This window comes from Tachyglossus aculeatus (genome assembly GCF_015852505.1).
Source record: "Tachyglossus aculeatus isolate mTacAcu1 chromosome 12 unlocalized genomic scaffold, mTacAcu1.pri SUPER_6_unloc_1, whole genome shotgun sequence".
NCBI lineage: Eukaryota > Metazoa > Chordata > Mammalia > Monotremata > Tachyglossidae > Tachyglossus > Tachyglossus aculeatus.
In genome coordinates this window covers 447,954-471,268 of record NW_024044828.1, presented here as the reverse complement: position 1 = coordinate 471,268, position 23,315 = coordinate 447,954, and the positions used below count along the sequence as shown (strand labels likewise).

The 23,315-nt window shown below is 45.6% G+C and overlaps 1 long non-coding RNA gene and 1 other non-coding gene across 2 annotated transcripts in view; one reads left to right on the top strand and one right to left on the bottom strand.

Annotated features, from left to right (window-relative positions):
• The first annotated feature begins 19,423 nt into the window (after positions 1 to 19,423).
• Positions 19,424 to 23,315, top strand: part of LOC119921157 — a 46,007-nt gene continuing 42,115 nt past the window's right edge. The window contains exons 1-2 of the long non-coding RNA XR_005448474.1: positions 19,424 to 19,686; positions 21,244 to 21,366. This is a non-coding gene — a long non-coding RNA (uncharacterized LOC119921157). The remainder of the gene's footprint in view (positions 19,687 to 21,243; positions 21,367 to 23,315) is intronic.
• Positions 20,898 to 21,035, bottom strand: LOC119921180. Its single transcript, XR_005448486.1, has one exon. It is a non-coding gene; the product is annotated as a small nucleolar RNA SNORA7 (small nucleolar RNA).

Genomic DNA, 23,315 nt, shown 5'->3' with positions numbered 1-23,315 from the left:
GGTCCACACACGCCGCCCGCCCCACCCAGACAGGCCCCATCCCTTCAAGCCAGACCACTCCCCCCCGGATCCCTCCCCTCCAGGCCAGGCCACGCCTCCATCCCACTTCACTTCTGTGGGCCTTCAGTTCCCTCATCTGGAAAAATCCGTTCATTCGATCGTATTTATTGAGCGCTTACTGTGTGCAGAGCACTGGACTAAACGCTTGGGAAGTACAAATCGGCCACCTATAGAGACGGTCCCTACCCAACAAAGGGTGTAAACTGAGGATTAAGATTGTGAGCCCCTCGTCGGACAACCCAATTCTCTGTATTTCATCATCAATCATATTTATTGAGCGTTTACTGTGTGCAGAGCACTGTACTAAGCGCTTGGGAAGTACAAGTTGGCAACATAATCCTTATCATAATCCTGTATTTATCCTAGTGCTTAGAACAGTGCTTGGCACAGAGTCAGCGCTTAACAAATACCATCATTCTAGTGCTTAGAACAGCGCTTGACACATAGTAAGCGCTTAACAATACCATCATTCCAGTGCTTAGAACAGCGCTTGACACACAGTAAGAGCTTAACAAATACCATCATTCCAGTGCTTAAAACAGCACTTGACACACAGTAAGAGCTTAACAAATACCATCATTCCGGTGAGACATAGTAAGCACATAGTAACAAATACCATTATTATTATTATTATTATTCAGGCCAGGCCACGCCCCAACTTCCTCAGCCCCAGGGGACCCCTGAAGCATCCCCGCCATCGGATTATTATCTGAAGAACCCCGGGGTGCCGGCGCTGTGCTGGTGCATTTTACCCCTTTTCAGGACTTTTGGTGGAAAAATGGAAAGAAAAGAAACTGGAACGGTCCCGAGGTCTGGAGGAGTAAGTTGCCCTCTGGACGTCACCTTCAGGCTGGGCTGGGATGGAACAAGAGCTCAGGGAACTGTCCACTCCTCCCTCCCAAGACCTTTCCTAGCCGAAGAAGATAATAATAATAACAGTGATGGTAGAGGGGATAATACTATAATAATAATGATGACATTTGATAAGTGCTTCCTACGCGCCAAGCACTGTTCTAAGCACTGGATGATTTTCTAATTCATTCAATCGTATTTATTGAGCTCTTACTGTGTGCAGAACACTGTACTAAGCGCTTGGGAAGTCCAAGTTGGCCACATATAGAGACGGTCCCTACCCCACAATGGGCTCACAGTCTAGAAGGGGGAGATAGACAACAAAACAAAACGAATAGACAGGTGTCAGTACCATCAGAATAAATAGAATTATAGCTATGGACACATCATTAATAAAATAGGGTAATAAATATGCACAAATGATGATGATGATGGCATTTGTTAAGTGCTTACTATGTGCAAAGCATTGTTCTAAGCACTGGGGAGGATACAAGGTGATCAGGTTGTCCCACGGGGGGCTTACAGTCTTAATCACCATTTTACAGATGAGGTAACTGAGGCATAGAGAAGTTAAGTGACTTGCCCAGAGCTGAGATATACACAACTGCTGTGGGGAGGGGAAGGGGGTAGGACAGAGGGAGGGAGAGGGGCGATGGTGAAAGGAGGAAGAGGAGGAGAGGAAAAGGGGGGGCTCAGTCTGGGAAGGCTTCCTGGAGGTGAGCTCTCAGTAGGGCTTTGAAGGGAGGAAGAGAGCTAGTTTGGCAGATGTGTGGAGAGAAGGCATTCCAGGCCATAGTAAGCGCTTAACAAATATCAACATCTGGAGCTCCATGATGGAAAGTCGCCTACCCTCCTCATTCCCACTCAATTTGCTCAGGGATCCTGGGGGAGTCTCTCCATAAAAAGCAATGGAGCAGGAGCATGAACTGATGCTTGCATGGAGGTGGAAGTGGGCAGAGCACAGTACTAAGCACTCAGGAGAGTACAATACAGTAGAATCAGTAGTCATGATCCCTGCCCTCAAGAAGCTTACCATCTAGTGGAGGAGACAGACACTAAAACCAATTACAGGTAGGGAGAAGGAATGGAGTATGAAGGTCTGTACATAAGGGCTATAAGGGGAGGAGGTGGGGTGAGTATCCTAAGTGCTTTGGGGGATTCAAGGGAGGGAGAATTGAGTGGGAAGATGAGGTTAGTCAGGAAAGGTTTCCTGAAAGATAGGATTACAATAGACTTGGAAAGAGGGGAGAGTGGCGGTCTGCCTGCTATGAAGGGGGAGGAAACTCCAGGCCAGAAGGAGGATGTGGGCAAGGGGTCGACAATAGGAGAGACAAGATCGAAGTACAGAGAGTAGGTTTGTGTTAGACAAGCAAAGCGTGTGGGCTGAACTGTAGTAAGAAACCGGAGGGGTAAGGTAGGAGAAGATGAGCTGATTCAGTGCCTTAAAGCCAATGGAAGGAGTTTCTGCTTGATGTGGCAACCACTGGAGGTTTTCAAGGAATGGGGAAACATACGCAGAATGCTTTTTTTAGATAAACGATCTGGGCAATGGAGTGAAGAATGGAGGCTTTAAACTGGCAATGTGGTTCCTGAGCTCTGACCACTACCTAGTGCCCAGGGAATCCCCCACGGTGTGTGGATCGATCTGGCCCGTGTGGGGCCTCGGGGTCTGGGATGACAGGAATATGTGGTCACCAGGTCACTAGTGCTGTTTGCTTATTTGTTTTATTGTTTGTTCTAAGGTACTTGTCAAGCATTTACTCTATGACAGGCACTGTGCTAAGCGCTGGGTTAGATTCAAGCTAATCAAGTCTGATGCAGTCCAACCTGACAGTCTCAATCCCCAATTTATGGATGCGGTAACTGAGGCCCGGAGAAGTGAAGTGACTTGCCCAAGATCACCCAGCAGACAAATGGCAGAGTAAGGATTAGAACCTGGGTCCTTCTGACTTCAGGAATCATGCTCTGTCCACTAGGCCATGCTGCGTCTTGGTATTTACTGAGCACTTATCGTGTGCAGAGTATTATACTAAGTGTTTGGGAGAACACAATAATAATAGTAATAATAGTCATGGCATTTGTTAAGTGCCTGCTACATGCCAACCACTGGGGTGGATCCAAGAAAATCGGGCTGGACACAGTCCCTGTCCTACGTGGGGCTCACAGTCTCAATCCCCATTTTACAGATGAGGTACAGAGAAAGGAAGTTACTTGCTGTCACCCATCATCCAGTGACAGGTTCGTTCAGTAATTGGCGAGGCAAGTGAGAGAGAGAGAGAGAGAATGGGGGGGGGCTGGGGAAGGGAAGCCTGAGTTTTATATAAAATTTATTCCGCGAGGCGAATTGAATTATGTAGCTGTTTAGGTGCAATAGATTGAGCTTCCCTTTAAGGAGGAATGTAATCAATTAGCAATGTTCGAGCCTCCCTAACGGGAGGAACAAAATCATATGTTAATTGTGCATGGGTGAGGCGGCTAGCTCTCACCTATGTGCACTTCCCACTCGGGAAGAATCCACTTACTATCTGACATGGGAGGAATTCATTCCATTACCCACGCATGTGGTGGGTGGCTAGCTCTCACCATGTGCTCTCCCTACATGGAAGGAATCCACTTATGATTCCCATCAGCAGTGGGGCACCTGGGTCCCACCCACGAGACACTCATCCATCTCATGGCCCTTGTCTCAGTGTGTTGGTTCGGCTTGCAGAGCGGGCATCTGGCCTTCTGGGCAGGGAAAGACGTGGGCTGCCGCTCTGGTGTATCGGTGTTCTGGGCCCGAAGGTCAGAGGCGACAGGTATTTATCGCCTGTACCCCTAGGCCATTTCAGCTTCCGGACTCAGTCTATCCAATCTCCACTCTCCCCCCTACTCCATACCTAATTTGACTGGCACACGGGGGCGAGGGACACCTGTATTCCTGGCTTGGGTGTCAATCTGGCAGATCTGGATGTGGGGGCGGTATCCCACCCTCACTTCTGAGTTCCGCCTGCTGGCTCAGGTGGTCACAAGATAGCTTTTGACCTTGAGGTGGCCAGTACCCCAGGGTCACCTTGGGACATACCACCCCTTGGCCCTCGCCATCCATGCCCACCTGACCCCACCCCTTCTTGCGTCCCCTCTGGGTCGCATAGTGGTGGGGTTGCACTGGAAGCCGTGCCTTCCGGCGCTGTCCCTCCCCTGACCGCATGGTCTGATAACCTCCCTGGCTTGCCAGGGGAACCAGTAAAGCAGATCCATGGGTAGGGGCAGAGGACATTTCCTATCCCATGGCCAGGGGCAACAGAAGGCAGCGCCCTGCCCTTAAGGCATGTGAGTAGGAGGTATGGAGGCATGGAAGGTGGTCAGTGGCCCACCATGTTTTTTGAGGCACTGCACGGAGGTAAGGGGCCAGAGATGGTTGAAGTGTCCGCTGCACACAGATAGAGCAGTGTAGCAGTGGGACAGATAACAACCCCCTCTCTCATGAGCACAACGGTCTTAAGATAGCACACAGGGGCAAGAGCTGGGGGTGACTGTAGTGTTTGTCGCACCTGTGTGAAAAGGGCTGAGCAACAGCAACTTAGTAACTACCATCCTCCCACTAAGCCCACCACCAGGAGTAAAGTAACAGCAACCCATGGAATAGTAAGCTTCCCCTCTCAAGTCTAAAGAGTCCATAGAACCAGTCCAAAACTCCTCTGGTGGTGTGGACTCCTCCTTAGCTTCATGGTACATTGCCAGAGATCATCATGTCCAACTGTCCAGAATCAGTGGAATGAGGGGGGGCGAGGAGCACCGGTCACGTTGAAACAGGTGGTCCTGTAGAAACAGGTTCCCTTCCCTGATGCTGTCACGTCACGGCTAAGACTGAAGACAGGCTCTCTGGGGGGCAGTTCAGTAATGATTCCTTTGCTGGGCCTGTCTGGAAGTCCTGACCATAGAATTGTGAAGGCAGATAAGTACCCAGGAGCATCACATAGCCAGATACGATTGATAAAGTTAGAAATAATGGCTTTTTCCTAATAATGTTAAACAATTATTCTTAACTCATTCTTAAAAAAAACTACTAACAATTTTAACAAATTTTCCAACTATTCTTCTGTTGCTTTCCAAATCCTTGGGATATGATGACTAAAAAACTTCCCAGTCCCTTAAAAGGAAACAATCGCAAAGACAAAGTAGACATCCAGATCTGTACATATGTATGATACCGAATAACATACAACTGCTTTTTGCCCCTTAGCTAGGCTATAGCAGAGACAACACGCAGAACATGCATTGTCAACCCTTAACATAAATGGAAATTTTATATTAAAGACTATCTGAACAAATTTAGCAAGCAAAGATGAACAAACCCCAGTTCTAATACATTCAATTTATAACATGAAGCAATTAAATCTGGACTTTGTGTGTCCTAATAATATTTAACATGTTAAGTGATGAGCAAGCCAAGCAGTTTCATAGCACGATGTGTCGTCATTCGCCCTCTCCCAGGCGTGATGTCTGCAAAAGAGAAGGGTCTAGGTTTTGGAGGATCTCCAAGCCTCTACCCTCATTGGTATCAGCTGCACAGGTTTGCCCAGTCAGATTCATTTATCATTTCAAATATATCAAGATGACTTTTGTATTTAATTTGCTTTTACCTTTTAATAATAATAATGATGGCAGTAGAAGGCCAGCCTATACTTCACTCTGCTGCCCAGATTATATTTGTGCAGAAATGCTCTGGGCATGTTACTCCCCTCCTCAAAAATCTCCAGTGGCTACCAGTCAACCTACGCATCAGGCAAAAAGTCCTCACTCTCGGCTTCAAGGCTGTCCATCACCTCGCCCCCTCCTACCTCACCTCCCTTCTTTCCTTCTCCAGCCCAGCCTGCACCCTCCGCTCCTCTGCTGTTAACCTCCTCACTGTGCCTCATTCTCGCCTGTCCCCCTGTCGACCCCTGGCCCACGTCCTCCCCCTGGCCCGGAATGCCCTCCCTCCGCACATCCGCCAAGCTAGCTCTCTTTCTCCCTTCAAAGCCCTACTGAGAGCTCACCTCCTCCAGAAGGCCTTCCCAGACTGAGCCCCCTCCTTCCTCTCCCCCTCTCCATCCCCCCCGCCCTACCTAGAGAAGCAGAGAAGTAGAAGTACACGCTGCTGCTGAAGGAAAAGCACACGCTGCTGAAGTAGAAAAGCAGTGTGGCTCGGTGGAAAGAGCACGGGCTTGGGAGTCAGAGGTCATGGGTTCAAACCCCAGCTTCGCTACTTGCCATTTAGAACAGTACTTTGCACATAGTAAGTGCTTAATAAATGCCATTATTATTATTATTAGGGACCGTCTTCATATGTTGCCAACTTGTACTTCCCAAGTGCTTAGTACAGTGCTCTGCACATAGTAAGCGCTCAATAAATACGATTGAATGAATGAATGGCATTTATTAAGCGCTTACTATGTGCAAAGCACTGTTCTAAGTGCTGGGGAGGTTACAAGGTGATCAGGTTGTCCCATGTGGGGCTCACAGTCTTAATCAGAAGCAGCGTGGCTCAGTGGAAAGAGCATGGGCTTTGGAGTCAGAGGTCATGGGTTCAAATCCCGGCTCCGCCAACTGTTTGACTTTGGGCAAGTCACTTGACTTCTCTGTGCCTCAGTTACCTCATCTGTAGAATGGGGATAAAAACTGTGAGTCCCCTGTGGGACAACCTGATCACCTTGTCACCTCCCCAGCGCTTAGAACAGTGCTTTGCACATAGTAAGCACTTAACAAGTACCATCATTATTATTATTAATCCCCATTTTACAGATGAGGTAACTAAGGCACAGAGAAGTTAAGTGACTTGCCCTAAGGAACACAGCAGACAATTGGCAGAATCAGGATTTGAACCCATGACCTCTGACTCCAAAGCCCAGGCTCTTACCACAGAGCCACGCTGCTTCTCTATTCTCTTTTACTAATTTAGCTAAATTTAAGGTAGTAGCAAGTCAGAAATAATGATTAAATCAAAACCCCTCCAGTTGTTCCTAGGCTGGGAGAACAATGGCAAGTTCACTCCCAATTCACTCCTAATTACGGCCATTGTAGTTTCTAGGGGGAGGTGCCTTAGATTGAGGAAGGCAGCCATTCACTAAGAGGGAGGCAACCCTTTGCTAGGGGGAGGTGCCTTCCCTCTAAGGAATTCCCTTTTGATCTCCCAATCTGATAGCTGTCGCCCTGAAGGCAAAGTGGTTAAGTTTCCTATCCCCATGCTTTAGCTTGCAAATTTCTTGAATAGCTGGGTGCTCGGGTGACGGGAAGGGTTCCCCGTTTCCCAGTGACCCCAGTTATGGCAACATTATCTGGAATTGATGGTTGGCCTCCTTGCCAAGAATCCTTCCTACGCATAGGTAGCACCGTGGTCTTACAGCCTTGGTGCAGTTTACCATTGCCCAGAGGATCACGTCGCCGCCCAGCCTGATACAGAAACATCTGGTCCGCCTTCTCTCCGGTAATGCCTTGTTTATTTTGCTGTAGTTTTTCGCACATTACTGATGGTTGAACATGGGGACAGAATGTGGTCTTCCCAAGCGCTTAGTGCAGTGCTCTGCATACAGTAATCGCTCAAAAAATATGATTGAATGAATGTAAAACGGGGATGAAGACTGTGAGCCCCCCGTGGGACAACCTGAACACTTTGTAACCTCCTCAGCTGTTAGAACAGTGCTTTGCACAGAGTAAGCGCTTAATAAATGCCCTCATTGCTATTATAGATATCCGGGCCCTGGTGTCTACCGGTAAGGAGACTTCCTGACGATCATTTACTAGGACGGTCATATGCGGGGAGCAGCCGGGTTGTGAGAGGACCGTGGTGCCGTCCAACGGATCCCCCTTCTACTTTCCCGTGTCCGTGGTGGTTGGGGCCTTGGGTCTACCTTCCTGAGTGAGCAGCTTCAGGATATGTGTGGGCAGCCCATCCAGCTCATCCGTAGGAAAGCCCCGCTCCCTTAACTCCCGCCATATGGCCACCCACTCTCCTGGGCCCAATCTCCCCGAGCCGACCCGCCGTGGGGGTCGGTGGGTGTTCAGTCTTCCTGAACCGACCCTCTGTGGGGGTCGGTGGGGGTCCCTTTTAGTATTCGTTGGGACGGGCCTTGTTCTCCTGAACCCCTGGCCTTTCCTAATCATGGACGTTATGCGCCTGGTAATCAGCAGCTCAGGGGACTGGAATAGAGACCAGTCACTGTTGACCACATTGGCCAAAGTGCTCCGGGTTTGTATCCCAGTGGCCCTATCCCTCAAACGGTGGGCCAGCCCTGGGGGTGCATCCATTCCCACCGCACGAAGTAAGCCCTCTTGAGCAGGGAGGGACCAGGGGCTTGGTTCCTGAGTCTTCTCCCTCTCATCCAGGAGTTGTTCAATTCCAAGCACCAGGAGATGCTGGTTTAATGTAGCTGGGTCGGTCCACTGGAGAGTCCCGCCCTTCCCTGTTCATTCCAGGGGACTGTCCGAGCCCAATCAGCATCATCATCAATCGTATTTATTGAGCGCTTACTATGTGCAGAGCACTGTACTAAGCGCTTGGGAAGTACAAATTGGCAACATATAGAGACAGTCCCTACCCAACAGTGGGCTCACAGTCTAAAAGGGGGAGACAGAGAACAAAACCAAACATACTAACAAAATAAAATAAATAGAATAGATATGTACAAATAAAATAAATAAATAAATAAATAGAGTAAAAAATATGTACAAACATATATACATATATACAGAGCCCAATATACCGCAAGGGTCCAGAGGGTACGACCTTGAGTGTGAGTGTGGGTCACATCCACCCCTAGGCCCAAATCTCGGCGGCTACTTTCATTTGGGCCGAGGTCCACCTGGGCGACCGCTCCCTTCCATCCCCTGGCCAGCCAGCCTATCACCGGTTCCCTGGGGTCTCGGGAAAACTCCTTAGAGTTTTGAGTGAGTAGTAGTGAGTGAGTAGCAGAGTAGTGAGTGAGTACTCTGAGTAGCAGAGAAGCAGCATGGCTCAATGGAAAGAGCACAGGCTTTGGAGTCAGAGGTCATGGGTTCAAATCCCGGCTCTGCCAATTGTCAGCTGGGTGACTTTGGGCAAGTCATTTCACTTCTCTGGGCTTCAGTGACCTCATCTGTAAAATGGGGATTAAGACTGTGAGCCCCCTGTGGGCCAACCTGATCACCTTTTAACCTCCCCAGGGCTTAGGACAGTGCTTTGCACATAGTAAGCACTCACCAAATACCAAAATTATTATCATTATTTGACAGCAGAGACTTGTCCAGGTGTAGTATCGTCATCTTCACTTTCATCCTCATCATCAATCAGCTCACGCCGTCTTATCTTACCGCTCTGACTTCCTACTACAAACTCAGCCGGCAAGCTTCTCTCCTCTTTACTCACTTGATCCTCTCTCACCACAGAGGCCGGCCTCCTTCCCCCTTCATATACTGCCATCCTTTCCGTCTTCGAAGCCTAAAAATCACTTTAAAAAATCCTCCAAGTTGAGGATTTCCCTCATTTCCCTTACTCCCGCCCCCTTCTGCATCACTAATGCACTTGGAACTGTACTTTTTAAGGCCTTTAGATTGTTATCTCCTAGTGAGCAGGGAGTTGTTTTGTATGCTCTCAAGCGCTTAGTAAGGTGCCCTCCACACAGTAAGTGCTTTTAAAATACAATTGATTAATTGATTGATCGATAATAGCAGGGAGGCTTTCCTTCATCTGAAGTAAAATTCCCTGGAACTTTTGGCCTGGTGGCCAGGTATCACCTCCTCCCTATCCTCTGACCTCCCTCAAGGTCCCTGTCCCTATCCTTTGATCTCCCCCAGTCTCCCTCCACTCTCTTTATTCATTCATTCAATCATATTTATTGAGTGCTTACTGTGTGCAGAGCACTGTACTAAGCGCTTGGGAAGTACAAGTCGGCAACATACAGAGACGGTCCCTACCCAACAACGGGCTCACAGTCTAGAAGAGGGAGAGCAGCAATGGAAAGAACACTGGCTTTGGAGTCAGAGGTCATGGGTTCAAATGCCGGCTCTGCCAATTGTCAGCTGTGTGACTTTGGGCAAGTCGCTTAACTTCTCTGGGCCTCAGTTACCTCATCTGTATTCATTTATTCATTCAATTGTATTATTTAATAATCATATTTATTGAGCGCTTACTGTGTGCAGAGCACTGTACTAAGCGCTTGGGAAGTACAAATTGGCAAAATATAGAGACAGTCCCTAGCAACAGCGGGCTCACAGTCTAATTGGGATTAAGACTGTGAGCCCCCCGCGGGGCAACCTGATCACTTTATAACCTCCCCAGCGCTTAGAACAGTGCTTTGCACATAGTAAGTGCTTAATAAATGCCATTATTATTATTATCATCTAGGTGCCCTTTGTGGTCAAAGAAAATACCACTGATGGTGAAGTTCACCTATCAGTGCATGGGGCCGAAAAGGCCAACTATTTTAGGCTCAGTGTGCTCAGAAATTTCAGAATATAATTCAGCTGGCTTCTACCAACCTCTTTGTGGCTCCCGAAAAGAGGAATCACAAGAAGGCAGTCCAACTCTAGCATAATTTCTGCCCAATGAAGAGAAGCAGTTGTTGCCCAGTGGACAGAGCAGAGGTCTTGGGTTCAAATCCTGACTCTGCCAATTGTCAGCTGTGTGACTTTGGGCAAGTAACAACTTCTCTGTGCCTCAGTTACCTCATCTGTAAAATGGGGATTAAGACTGTGAGCCCCCCGTGGGACAATCTGATCACCTTGTATCTTCCCCAACACTTAGAACAGTGCGTGGCACATAGTAAGCACTTAATAAATTACATAAAAGAAAGAAAGAAAGAGAGGCCTGGAACTCAGAAGGACTTGGGCTCTAATCTCAGCTCTGCCACTAGTCTGCTCTGTGACCAGGGGCAAGTAAGTCACTTCATTCCTCTGTGCCTCAGTTGCCTCATCTATAAAATGGGGGGACACGGGCTGCATTAAACCCGATTAACTGTCCCAGCACTTAGTATAAAGCACCTGGGACATTGCAAGCACTTATCCTCTTATACCCTCTTTTAGACTGAGCCTCTTCAGAGCCAGAGAATTTGGGTTTCTGATGACCTGGGTTCTAATCCTGATTCCACCACTATGAAAAGAAAAAAGGAAGGTCTACCTTGGAAGACCTTGTCAAAACTCCTGCATTTTTCAGATTGTGTTACCCTTGCAGAACAGAGACTGTCCCAGCACTTAAGTATAGTGAGGCTGGAGTCCGGGAGGTCAGCAAGGAGGCTATTATAATAATCTGGTCAAGGCAAGACCAGAATTTATGCAAGGAAGGTAATAGTTTCGGTGGGAAGGAAACTGTTGTGCAGAAAAAAATAGCAGGATTTGGCAGTGGACTGGATGTGTTAGATGGATAATTGCTTAGAGTCGAGTTTGATGCTTCTCAGACAAAAGGATAGTGGCTGTTATCTTTGAAATGAGGTGATAAAATAGGATCCCTCACCAGAAGGTCTTTGACATTTTCAGTTTCCTATTCTGGAGTTAATCCGATGAGGAGAAGCAGTGTGGTTTAGTGGAAAGAGCATGGGCTTGGGGGTCAGAGATCGTGGGTTCTAATTCCAGCTCTGCCTCTTGTCAGCTGTGGGACTTTGAGCAAGTCACTTAACTTCTCTGGGCCTCAGTTCCCTCATCTGTAAAATGGGGATTAAGACTGTGAGCCCCACATGGGACAATTTGATCACCTTTATCCCCCCAGCACTTAGAACGGTGCTTTGCACATAGTAGACACTTAACAAACACCATTATTATTATTATTCTCTGGGCCTCAGTTCCCTCATCTGTAAAATGGGGATTAAGACTGTGAACCCCATGTGGGACAACCTGATTACCCTGTATCTACCGCAGTACTTAGAACAGTGCCCGACACATAGTAAGTGCTTAACAAATGCCATCATCATCATGATACAGTTTTGCTGGCTGGTATATATGGGGGAGAGAGGATGACATGAAATGCCCAAGCATCTAAATTCTGGGAATACCATAAAGACCTCTATTGTATTACCTATTGTGTTTGTAGATCCTACAGAAACTTTGAAGTGATCAACAGATTTAGGCTCAGGTAGCTCAGAAGCAAATCTGGCTGCATTTAGGAGCTCAAGATCCTTAGACTTCTCCAAAAGAGGAAAATCAATCAGATTAAGAAAGGTGCCCATTTTTTACTCTTTCTGCAGCACCGTAAATCAGTGACATTTGTAAAGCACTTACTGTGTGCCGAACACAGTATTAAGCACTTGGGAGAATACAGGATAGTAGAGTTGGTAAATATGATTCCTGCCCATAAGGAGCTTGCAGCCTAGAGAGGGAGACAGACATTGAAATAAATGCAGATCAGGGAAATGACAAGATATAAGGATTCATTCATTCATTCAATCATATTTATTGAGCACTTACTGTGTGCAGAGTATTGTCTTATGCACTTGGGAAAGGTCAATACAACAATAAACAGTGACATTTCCTGCCCACAACGAGCTTACAGTCTAGAGGGGGAGACAGAAATTAATATAATTTCAGCGCCTAACAGTGCCAGGCACTGTATTAACCACTGATACAGTCTAATCAGGTTGGACACAGTCCATATTCATTCATTCAATCGTATTTATTGAGTGCTTACTGTGTGCAGAGCACTGTACTAAGTGCTTGGGAAGTACAAGTTGGCAACATATAGAGATGGTCCCTACCCAACAGCGGGCTCACACAAAGGGCTCACAGTCTTAATACCCATTTTACAGATGAGGTTACTTAGGCAGAGAGAAGTGAAGTGACTTGTCCAAGGTCACACAGCAAGCAAGTAGACGAGCAGAATTCCAACCCAGGTCCTTCTTCCCAGGCCCATGCTCTATCCACTAGGCCATAGTGCTTTTCTGACTTAGAATCTTCTCTGAGTTAGAAAACAGTGGAAAAATTCATTTATAGGAGAATTCATTTATTCATTTATACCAGAAGCAGTGGGGCTTAGTGGCAAGAGTCAGAGGTTGTGGGTTCTAATCCCAGCTCCATCAATTATCAGCTGTGTGACTTTGGGGAAGTCATTAACCTCTCTGTGCCTCAGTTACCTCATCTGTCAAATGGGGATTAAGACTGTGAATCCCATATGGGACAACCTGATTGCCTTGTATCTACCCCTGTGCTTAGAACAGTGCTTGATATATAGTAAGCGCTTAACAAATACCATTATTATTATTATTATTATTGTTATTTAGTGTTCCTACCAACCTATGAAGATAATGGAAAGCCTTAGAAAAAGTTATATAGTGGGTAAATGGCTGTGCTATGGAAGAAGGAATCAACCAGTCAACCATATTTATTAAGTGCTTTCTTTGTGCTGAGCACTATACTAAGTGCTTGGGAGAGTACAGTGCAACAGAAGAAGAAGGCACATTCCCATCCAATTACGAATTTACAATCTAGAGAAGCAGCATGGCTTAGAAGAAGGAGCTCAGGCCTGAGAGAGCCTCCACCACTTGTCAGCTGTGTGACCTTGGGTAAATCACTTAATTTCTCTGTGCCTCAGTTACCTCACCTGTAAAATGGGGATGAAGACTGTGAGCCCCACGTGGGACAATGTCGTGTGACCTTGGGTAAGTCACTTAATTTCTCTGTGCCTTAGTTACCTCATCTGTAAAATGGGGATGAAGACTGTGAGCCCCATGTGGGACAATGTGATTACCTTGTATCTACCCCAGTGCTTAGAACAATGTTTGGAACATAGTAAGCACGTAACAAATACCTACATTATTATTATTGGTGTTATTATTATTAAGGATCTGGGTTCCAATGCCAGCCCTGCCACCTGTCTTTGTGTGACCTTGGGCAAGTCACTTAACTTCTCTGTTCCTCAGTTCCCTCATCTGTAAAATGGGGATTAAGACTGTGAGCCCCGTGCGGGACATAGACTATGTCTAACCTGATTAGCTTGTGTCTGCCCCAGTGATTAGTACAGTCTGCTCCTTTTGTTCAACCCCCCTCCCAGCCCCACAGCTCCTATGTACATATCTGTAATTTATTTATTTATATTAATATCTGTCTCCCCCTATACTAGACTGTAAACTCACTGTGGGCAGGGAATATGTCTATTTATTATGTATTGTAAATAATAATAATTATAATGGCATTTGTTAAGCGGTTACTATGTGCCAAGTGCCAAGTTCTAAGTGCTGGGGGGAATGCAAGGTAATCAGGTACTCTCCCAAGCACTTAGTACGGTGCTCTGTATGCAGTAAGTGCTCAATAAATATGAGTGAATGAATGAAGTCTCCGTACAGGGACAAAGCTGCATGATTGCAGCGAGCTTCCTGAGTCCTCCAGCCTAGTATGCTGATTTATCCCCACTGTATCTGTGCTAACTCTAAGGAACAGAACACAGAAACCACTTTACAATCTAGGGAAAGATCTGTCCAGCTAGGAGAAAAGTTTCTTGGGATGGGAAGACATTTGTCCTGGGAGGCAGGAGACCTGGGTTCTAGTCTCAGCTCTGCCTCTTGCCTGCTGTGTGACCATGGGCAAATCACTTAACATTTCTGGGCCTCACTTTCCTCATTTGTAAAATTGGGTAAAGCCATCAGTTCTCCCTCTTGGGCAAGCCCCACTGGGCTTTCCACTGTACGGTGTACTTCTCCAATTTTTTGGTCTCTTATTTTTTCTCTCTGTCTTCCACATGCCTTGTACAGAGCTCTGAACAAAGTAAGTGTTCACTATTGGCTTCAAAGCTCTTCATCATCTTGCCCCTTCTTACCTCACCTCCCTTCTTTCCTTCCACATCCCAGCCCGTATACTCCACTCCTCTGGTGTTAACCTTCTCACTCGGCCTCGTTCTCATCTGTCTGCCGTAGACCGTGGCCCACGCCCTCTCTCCTCAAATCCGCCAATCAAACTTCCCCCCTTCAAAGCCCTACTGAAGGCTCACCTCCTCCAAGAGGCCTTCCCAGACTTAGCTTCCCTTTTCCTCAGCTTCTCCTCCCCTCCCCATCACCCTGACTCACTCCCTTTGTTTTACCCCCTCTCCCCACGCCTAACCCTTGTGTATATATGTAAAAATCTATAATTCTATTTATATTGATGCCTGTTTACTTGTTTTAATGTGTATATATCTATAATTCTATTTATTTATATTGATGCCTGTTTACTTCTTTTGATGTCTATCTCCCCCCTGCTAGACCGTAAGCCCGGTGTGGGCAGGCATTGTCTCTCTTTATTGCTGAATTGTACTTTCCAAGCGCTTAGTACAGTGCTCTGCACAAAGTAAGTACTGAATAAATATGATTGAATGAATGAAAGTAGTAGTAATGATATTCTAGACCATAATCTTCTTGTGGGAGGGGAACATGTCTCCCAACTCTGTTATATCTTACTCTCCCAAGCACTTAGTATAGTGCTTTGCACACAGTAAGCGCTCAGTAAATACCGTTGATTGATTGTGATGATCAAGTTGTTGCCAACTTGTACTTCCCAAGTGCTTAGTACAGTACTCTGCACACAGTAAGCGCTCAATAAATATGATTGATTTATTGAGTGATCACGATATTTGGAGTTCTGTTAATACCATTTCCTCAGAGTTTTAATAATAGTTTAAAATCTGAATTCCCTTCTGATTTTCCATTAAACTGATATTACAGTTCATTCAGAGTTTCAGATTTCACCCACTTTTCATAATTAAAAGAAGTAATAAGTTCCTGTGTGAATTGCAAGTGGTATCCTGCTGATCTTTCGTTTAATATCCTCCCAACATTTTCTTTGATAAACCAACGTCTCCAATTTCCCTAATGTCAACTGCTACCACACGGGTTTGCAATCTCCTCCGGAGGCACTGGTCAAAGCAGTGTGGGCACTTCAGACCGAAAGGTGCTTTCTTTGTGTAAATACCCTGCCATAATTTATTGACTCTCCAATGGTAATCATTCATCAGCGATGCTTTCAGAGTGCTCTATACGTATTGCATTTGCATTCGGAAAAGCAGTGCCAGGGAACTTTCCATGTCTCAATAATGGATGAACCTAAGGATTTTTCCAGGAGGAGCTGATGGCAGAATTTGGCTTCGTGACCTAAAAAAGCAGTTGAGGCAGCACACTGACATTTTCCTTAGTTAATTCAGATTGGCTTGGTTATGGACATTGAGAAAATCAGGGATAGTCTTTTCTATCAAATTTAGAGACTTCTTTGTCCAGTCCAGCCTCTTATCATCATCATTATCATCATCATCATCATCATAATGATGGTATTTGTTAGGCACTTACTACGTACCAAGCACTGTTCTAAGTGCTGGGAGGTTGCGAGGTGATCAGGTTGTCCCACGGGGGGCTCAGTGGAAAGAGCATGGGCTTTGGAATCAGAGGTCATGGGTTCAAATCCCAGCTCTGCCAATTGTCAGCTGTGTGACTTTGGGCAAGTCACTTAACTTCTCTGTGCCTCAGTTACCTCATCTGTAAAATGGGGATTAAGACTGTGAGCCCCCCGTGGGACAACCTGATCACCTTGTAACCTCCCTAGTGCTTAGAACAGTGCTTTGCACATAGTAAGCACTTAATAAATGCCATCATTATTATTATTATTATAAAAGAAGTGCTTAACAAATACCATAAAAAGCCCAACAACAAAAATGAGCTTACATTCTAGAGGCGGAGACCAACATTAATATAGATATAAAGTCCACTGGGAAAACAATAATCAATGAAAATAGCAAAATTACATCAAGGCAGAGTTCAAGGCTAAGAAAGCATTGGACAAAACTGGGAGAATTACCAGGAATTTGTTAAGAATGAGAAGAATGGTTTGAAGATGCCAGCAGATTGAAGAGCTGCAGACCCAAATGGGATTCAGACTAGCCATTACCACATTTTCTCTCTCCCCTGCCTCTTTACTTTCTTTGAACTTTTTTCTTCTTTTTTGAACTGGGAACCACCCTCACCCCCAGGCAGCTTCCTGGACTACTGCTCCATGCCCTCTCCCGACCCTGCCCTGGGAGGAGAGGTGGGGACTGCAAACTGGGAAAGGGAAGAAGCTGTTAAGGAGAACTGATCATGAAAAAGCTAAGAAAAAGAAAGAGAAGTCTTGGAGGGGAGAGAAATAGGGGAGGGGCAGGGAGAAGGTACATCAGGACCTCAGAAACCAGGGCAGTGAGTTCAGAGTTCTACAGGGGGAGAAATGTCACCTTGGAAACGTGAATGGGAAGGTTAGGGGGGAGAGGGAGGGGAGTGGGATTTATCACAACAGGAAGGACATTGTAAGCAGCCCATTTCACCGGACAGCTCAGCCAAGGTTCAAAAGTGGGGATGATTGGTGAAGAGATGAAATAGCATGCTGAAGTTGGCAGAAATAATAAATGAACAACACTGACATGAACCAAAACATTAGGTGCATTAGGGCCTTACAGTTCGAGAAGCAACGTGGCTCAGTGGAAAGAGCACTGGCTTTGGAGTCAGAGGTCATGGGTTCAAATCCTGGCTCCACCAATTATCAGCTGTATGACTTTGGGCAAGTCACTTAACTTCTCTGTGCCTCAGCTACCTCATCTGTAAAATGGGGATTAAGACTGTGAGCCCCCCCGTGGGACAACCTAATCACTTTGTAACCTCCCCAGCGCTTAGAACAGTGCATGGCACGTAGTAAGTGCTTAATAAATGCCATTATTATTATCATTATTATTATTATTATTATTATTATTAAAGGAGCAGATTTCAGAGGGTTCCCACCTCGGGCATTTTGAACCTTGTACATCAGTCACAACCTTCCCAATGTACTGAATATTGATAAAAAAATCCTGGCTGGAGTGTGTTTAGTAGTTACAATATGCATGGTACTGTTCAAGGAGTTATGGGTAAGAAAAATAATTGAGGGAGCAAATCCCTGGACATTTAATTTTAGCATTAAGACATTCACCTTTGACTTCAAGGCATTCACATAGAGAAATAAAACTGTTAAGGGCAGTGTGGCCGAGTGCAGAGAGCTTGAACTTAGTAGGCAGGATAATACCAGTTCAGTTGTTTACCAGCTGTGTGAACTTGGGCAAGTCGTTTAACTCAAGCACCTAGTACAGTGCTGTGCACGCAGTAAGTGCTCAATAATTACGATTGAATGAATGAACTCCTCTATGCCTCTGTTTCCTCATCTGTAAGAATGGGGATAAAATACTTGTATTCCCCTCTCCCTGGGACTGTGAGGCCCATGTGGGGCGGGAACTTTGTCCGACCTAATTATTCTGTATCTTCCCCTGTGCTTGGTAATAATAATAATAATAATGATGATGGCATTTATTAAGCGCTTACTGCAGCTACCCATCTCAGCATTGCACCCATCCAAACCGTCCCCTCCTCACTATTCCGTGGAAATGCAGCCTGTGGAATGCCAGATCCCTTTCATCCTTGACTTAATAATAATAATAATGGCATTTATTATGCACTTACTATGTGCAAAGCATTGTTCTAAGCGGTGGGGAGGTTACAAGGTGATCAGGTTGTCCCATGGGGGGCTCACAGTCTTAATCCCCATTTTACAGATGAGGGAACTGAGGCCCAGGGAAGTGAAGTTTTATTTTGTTGTCTGTCTCTCCCTTCTAGACCGTGAGCCTGTTGCTGGGTAGGGACCGTCTCCATATGTTGACGACCTGTACTGTCCCAAGCGCTTAGTATGGTGCTCTACACGCAGTAAGCGTTCAATAAATGTGATTGAATGAATGAATGTGTGCAGAGCACCAAACTAAGCAGTACATGCCCGCACTTAGCTAGGGGCGAGTACAGAGGTACAGAGCCCTACTGAGAGCTCACCTCCTCCAGGAGGCCTTCCCACACTGAGCCCCCTCCTTCCTCTCCCCCCCACATCCCCCCGGCCTTACCTCCCTCCCCACAGCACCTGTATATATGTATATATGTTTGTACATATTTGTTACTCTATTTATTTTACTTGTACATATTTATTTTATTTGGTTTATGTGTTTTGTTTTGTCTGTCTCCCCCTTCTAGACTGTGAGCCCGCTGTCGGGTAGGGACCGTCTCTATATCTTGCTAACTTGTACTTCCCAAGTGCTTAGTACAGTGCTCTGCACACAGTAAGCGCTCAATAAATAGAATTGAATGAATGAATGAATGAAGTGACTTGCCCAAAGTCACACAGCTGACAACTGGCGGAGCGGGGATTTGAACCCATGACCTCTGAATCCAAAGCCTGTGCTCTTTCCACTGAGCCACGCTGCTTCTCTACAGTGCTTGGCATAGAGTAAGTGCTTAAGAACAGGAAATCTAGTTCAACCCCAACAGCAAGGAGGCCCAGGGAACGATTCTGGGCTTTCTATAGGAGCCGGGATGGCCTTCCATCCCAGGAGTCTACATGAGTCTGATAAACCCTCGAGAGGGAGTGGATCGTTGAGAACCAAGAGTCATGGTAGCTTCTAATTGGTTAGCTCCTGAAGAAACCCCTCCCATTCTTGAGGAACCAGTAACGGCAGGAAAAGATCGTTTAACGGCCTAGGCAGGCGGTTTAGCAACTCCATTTCAGGACCCGTAAGGGACAGTTAGTCATGACCCTGAACTGGTGGCCTTTCTAAAATGAAGTTAGTCATGTCAGGCTTAGGTCAGCCTCATCTCTCTAGAGAGCCGGCCTGGCTCCAAGGGACCTCTGATGTTACTGGAAATCAATGGTAGCAGCGTTGGCCTGTCTCCTGACTGCTGGTGAGGGACTCAAAAGCCAACGTTTGGAAGCTGGGCCGTGCACTGAGCTGCCGTAATTCCTAATTCCCAGTTTCACTGTGCCAGATCAAGTGGGCGAAGGCAGGTACTCGGGAAGGTAGGTTTTGAAATTCCTCTCCAAATACAAGTCTCTCCATTCTGAGGAAGCGTTTCAGGACTGTTGAAGCTCCTCTTCAAATATCTCCCTTTCTGAGGAAGCGTTTCAAGGCTGAGCCCCATGGACATTTGGGAAACCGCCTCCTTTCCACATTGTGAAGGGGGCAATGTATGAATTTATATTAGCAGAGCAATGGAAGTTCCTTTGAACTTTTGGAAAAGAGAACAAGAGTAATTTTGCGGTAAGCTCATTGTGGGCAGGGAATATCACTGTTCATTGTTGTACTTTCCCAAGTGTTTAGTACAGTGCTCTGCACACAGTAAGCGCCACTTGTCTGCTGTGTGACCTTGGGCAAGTCGCTTCACTTCTCTGGGCCTCAGCTACCTCATCCATAAAATGGGGAAGGAGACTGTGAGCTCCACGTGGGACAGGGACTGTGTCCAACTCAATTTACTTGTATCCACCCCGGCGCTTAGTACAGTGCCTGGTACATAGTAAACACTTAACCGATATCGTCATTATTATTATTATTACACGAATGTAGTGCAGAATGTCATGTTGGTCAGCTGTTGGTCTTTTCAGTTCCATTCAGTCAGTCATCAGAGGTATCTATTGATCACTTGCTGTGTATAGAGCACTTTATGAAGTACTTGGAAGAGTTTTATAAAATAATGAAGCACGATCCTGCCTTCAAAGAGTTTACAATTCACTTGTTAGTACCTATCAGTAGCATCAGTTTTGAAGAGAGACCACTTTATATGATGATGATGATGATGATATTTGTTAAGGGGGTACTATGTATACTCACTTCACTCTCCCCCTACTCTTCATCTCTTCCCCTTCCTTGTCTCTGAGAAAGAGAAACTGCTGCCTTCATTAAATGTGCCAAAGGTAGGGTGAAAAGGGAAAGTAGAGCATGCCAGATGACATATTGAACATTGACAAGAATTGTTGAAGTTGAAGTTTGAAGTTGGATTATCAAATTAATTTGCCCCAGAACACAATCAAGCTGAGTTATTCTGACCTAGGGAATCTCTCAGAAGGCAATCTTATATCACTCCCAGAACGCCCAACCTCCATTTGCAGTCGCTCTGGTAGTGTATCCATAGAGTTTTCTTGGTAAAAATATGGATGTGGTTTACCATTGTCTCCTTCTGCGCAGTAAACTTGAGTCTTTGCCCTCTACTCTTTCCCAGCACAGGTGAGTTTTGACTTGTAGCAGATTGCCTTCCGCTCGCCAGCCACTGCCCAAGCTAGGAATAGAATGGATATACCTCTGCTTAACTCTCCCTCCAATAATTGAGACTGGTAGAGTACTGGAAACTCTCCAGGGGCAACCCTGAGAGGGGGTTTGGCACATAGTAAGCACTTAATAAATATAATAATTGTAATAATAATAATAAAGTGATTTAAGGAAATGGAGTCTTGACCCTGCTTCAGATTTCATGAGGAATCCTGCAGCTATGAGTATGAATCCTGTGAGAATGAGAAGAAGAGAGCCGTCCCACCTCCCACCTCGCACCTACCTCATTCATGTTTCCATCTCTTGTCTTTCAGGGTCTCTCACTTGCATTCTTCTCAGATATACCACCCAGCAAGGCAGTGCTGTGATGAACACTGCTTCAGTGCTGTTAATTGAGTCTAGGACTTTGTTGCCAGTGATCAATTCATCAAACAATGGTATGTATTGAGCACTTACTACAATAATTCAGGCAGCATTGGGCAGGGAACATGTCTACCAACTCTGTTGTACTTTTCCAAGTGACTAATATAGTGCTCTTCATCCAGAAAGCTGTTGATAAATAACATTGATTAATTAAGTGATTGATCCTAACACTTTGTCACTGATTACCTGATTTATCTGGTATCTATCCCAGCATATTGTACCATGCTTGCTACATAGTAAGCCTTAACAAATATTATTATTGTTATCATTATTTCTAATAATATTAAGCAGTCAGTTATATATGTATGTTTATGCTGGACAACGGGGATTTTGCTCCATGGCGACCTCATGGATGATATAATGGATTGTATTGGTTCTGTTTCAGTCTTTTCATTTCATGTTAACTATTGTTTGTTGGTCACACTGGTGAAATGCCTCCAGTAGCGGGATGAAGAAGCAGCGTGGCTCAGTGGAAAGAGCACGGGCTTTGGAGTCAGAGGTCATGGGTTCAAATCTTGGCTCTGCCAATTGTCCGCTGTGTGACTTTGGGTAAGTCACTTAACTTCTCTGTGCCTCAGTTACCTCATCTGTAAAATGGGGATTAAGATTGTGAGCCCCCCGTGGGACAACCTGATCACCTTGTAACCTCCCCAGTGCTTATAACAGTGCTTTGCACATAGTAAGCGCTTAATAAATGCCATTATTATTATGAGCCTTCTGCAGTAAGGTCAGGTTAGACACTACTCCCACCCTTGTAAGTTTTAGTTTGGTAGCTTAATACCCCATGATATCAACCTTCGTCAATCTCCCAAAGGCCTGCTAGCTTTTCTGATCCAATTTTCTACTTTGCCTATCCATGTGTGAAATAGCAGAATTCGGCCTTAAATTCTCTGTTACCAAACTTGTCATTAATGGGGAGGAGTGAGTTTACCCAGTGATATCCCATCAACTCTTTCTCTTTCTTGAAGATGAAAATCTAGGAAATATGAAAATCTAAAGGCCTACCAGGAGGGGAGGAGGTAGTTCAGCCTCCTCTTAATGTTCCCTTACCCTGTCAGTGTTGAATCTGTATCTGGAGCCTAGGATCACATGGCTATGGCTGCATAAATTCAGAGTTAGAGCTCATCTCGGCTCCCAAGCATTTAGTACAGTGCTCTGCACACAGTAACCACTTAATAAATACCACTGGTTGATTGTTCTCAATCATTTAAAGGGGTCATACTAACTTTAATGGCTTGATTGTGTTGTACTGACAACATTTAAAATAATTCATACTGGCATCAGTATTGAGTTCATGTCATTCAGTTCAGTTCATTCAGTTCATTAATCAACTTAATAAATACCACTGGTTGATTGTTCTCAATCATTTAAAGGGGTCATACTAACTTTAATGGCTTGATTGTGTTGTACTGACAACATTTAAAATAATTCATACTGGCACCCAAGAATTTCTTGTGCTCCAGTGTGGATGCCCCCTGTCCTAGTTGTTGGTTATAGGGCTCCTCTGAGCTCTAGCAAACATTTCTAGGGTAGAAAACTGGTCAATTAAACATGATTATAAAACAAGGCATCCCTAGACACTCACTATCTACAATTTGGATGGTAAACACTTGCAACAATTTAGACTCTTAATGACTTTATATGCCTCTAGATAGTTCAGGACTTAGAGAAATCCGTGCCCGCTGACTAATTTGCGGTACATTATTTTACTTGGTTGAGTTTGGGAGAAACAGTGTAGCCTAATGAAAAGTGCATTGACCTAGGAGTCTGAGGACCTGGGTTTTAAATCCTGGTTCTGCCACTTGTCTACTGTGTGACCTTGGGCAATCACTTAACTTCTCTGGGTCTCAGTTTCCTCATCTGTAGACTCAATACCTATTCTTCCTCCTCCTTAGACTTACGAGCCCCATGTGAGACAGGAACTGTGCCCTACCTGATGAGTACAGTACTTGACAAAGAGTAA